Genomic DNA, 2,806 nt, shown 5'->3' with positions numbered 1-2,806 from the left:
GCTTGCGTCTATGACACCAAAGCAGCATTTATTATTCCTTCTCAATGTCTGATCTTTCACAATGCATCGTGTCCTCTTCAATTACATAATTTCCCTCACTAGGTCAACAAAATATGTCCAGCCAATCGAGTTACAAGTAAGGCATTTATCAGTGACCACGTCTGCCATTTCTCAACCTGCATATGGGTGCGAGTGTCAAGGACTACATTTAAACCCGGAAAAACATGTTCATCCCGGACATTCTGTAGAATTATGTTTCATTTTACTGATGGAAGTGTGTGTGTGTGTGTGTGTGTGTGTTTGTACGCGTGTCACATCTCTTCACATTTCTCCACACTCATGATACATTAATTCATGCAGGCACATACCATCGATATCCCACTCGTACATTTGTCTAGAGTATGAAAATTGCCATGCAGAGAAAAAATACCAGTGAACTTTCACAGTGCTTCTCTATTTCTCAGAGAAGGGTACACTTGACAAATCCCTCACGAGGAGTGTTTTTTACAGAACTAATACTTTATTTTAATACTTTATTTTAGTCAACAATAAACCCACAGCTTCACCCCTAAGGGGTTCAGATTCATCACCTGTGTGTGTGTGTGTGTGTGTGTGTGTGTGTGTGTGTGTGTGTGTGTGTGTGTGTGTGTGTGTGTGTGTGTGTGTGCAGGGATTTTTCTGTAATTGGGGTCGCCTAAGTCTAAACAGTATATTATATATAAATACATTTTCTGTGACATACTGTAGACTGACCAGGTGAATCCAGGTGAAAGCTATGATCCCGTATTGATGGCACTTGTTAAATCTACTTAAATCAGTGTAGATGAAGGGGAGGAGACAGGTTAACGATTACAAGCATACCCATAACATGATGCAGCCACCACTATGCTTGAAAATATGGAGGGTGGTACTTAGCAATGTATTGGATTGGATTTACTCCAAACATATAACTTTGTTGTCACACCCTGATTGGTTTCACCTGTCTTTGTGCTTGTCTCCACCCCCCTCCAGGTGCCGCCCATCTTCCTCATTATCCCCTGTGTTGCCAGTTCGTCTCATCTTGTCAGGTCTTACCAGCATTCTTTCCTGTTTTCCTGTTTCTAAAGTGTTTGTTTTCTAGTTTTTCCAGTTCTGACCATTCTGCCTGCCCTGACCCTGAGCCTGCCCTGACCCTGAGCCTGCCCTGACCCTGAGCCTGCCCTGACCCTGAGCCTGCCTGCCCTGACCCTGAGCCTGCCTGCCATCCTGTACCTGCCTGACTCTGACATGATTACGAACCTCGACCTGCCCTGACCCTGAGCCTGCCTGCCATCCTGTACCTGCCTGACTCTGACCTGATTACAAACCTCAGTCTGCCCTGACCCTGAGCCTGCCTGCCATCCTGTACCTGCCTGACTCTGACCTGATTACAAACCTCAGTCTGCCCTGACCCTGAGCCTGCCTGCCATCCTGTACCTGCCTGACTCTGACCTGATTACAAACCTCAGTCTGCCCTGACCCTGAGCCTGCCTGCCATCCTGTACCTGCCTGACTCTGACCTGATTACAAACCTCTGCCCACCCTGACCCCGAGCCTGCCTGCCATCCTGTACCTGCCTGACTCTGACCTGATTACAAACCTCTGCCCACCCTGACCCCGAGCCTGCCTGCCATCCTGTACCTGCCTGACTCTGACCCGATTACGAACCTCGCCCTGTTCTTTGCCCCACGCTCTAATAAATGATTGAGAACTGTACTTTCCACCTCCTATGTCTGTATCTGGGTCATATCCTGAGTCCTGATATTGTTATTCAGGACAAAAAGTGAATTGCTTTACCACATTTTTGTATTATTACTTTAGTGTCTTGCGGTAAACAGGATGCATGTTTTGGAATATTTGTATTCTGTACAGGCGTCCTTATTTTCACTCTGTCAATTAGGTTAGTAATTGTGGAGTAACGACAATGTTGTTGATCCATCCTCAGTCCTATCACCGTCACAAAACTATTTTAAAGTCACCCCTGTATGTCTAAACCGTTAGATCGCAATATCTACTAATCTAACATGTAGAATTGTCTCAAGATAGTCGTCAAATGTATCATGAAGCCATTTGATTTTGAATTGTAGGACGGACCCCTGTAGAAATGATTTGATAAACCACTGAATTTGGCATTTACTGCTACATTCATACATGGCAAAAACAGAAAGTAAACAAATTAATCAAAGGAACAAGGTTCTGAAGTGCCTGTCCTATATCTGAGAGCTATAAAAGACAAAAATATTTGACCCGTTTTTGGCACATTTGACCCCATACCTGTATGCACTTTTTTTTCCATTTTTACAGCCCTGTACTGGGTTACCTTCAAACGACTCCCACTCCCCTGAAGGCTTGTGTGCATCGTACCTCATCTCCGTGCTCGTAAGAGTCTCCACTTTCAATATTAGTTTGTAGTTCCAACGGTTCGGTCTGGACAGTTGGTTTTGTGGAGAAGACCTCTTCGAAATGAGGACATCCGCGACAGTTAGCTCAGACTACCGCTATAAAGCTTGTGGGATGTTGAAGAGCCGAACAGCCGACGCTCGTGTGAGTCGTATAGCTCACACTGTTTGGGTCTTACAGACGATTGTGTAACGATTTTCTTGTCCAGATCCACTCACGTTATGAGAATAGGCGCAAACTTTATTTCGTGCGGAAAGAAGGGATTGAGGTGCAGCAAGAAATGATACGTTTCTGCCATAAACACACAGGGAGCTATTCAATATTGGGGCGGCAGGGTAGAGCGTTGGGTAGAGTTCAAATCCCAAGCTGACAAGGTAGCAATCTGTCG

This window comes from Oncorhynchus keta, chromosome 15 (assembly GCF_023373465.1).
Source record: "Oncorhynchus keta strain PuntledgeMale-10-30-2019 chromosome 15, Oket_V2, whole genome shotgun sequence".
NCBI lineage: Eukaryota > Metazoa > Chordata > Actinopteri > Salmoniformes > Salmonidae > Oncorhynchus > Oncorhynchus keta.
The sequence above is the reverse complement of the archived record's forward strand: the minus strand, read 5'-3'. Positions refer to the sequence as shown.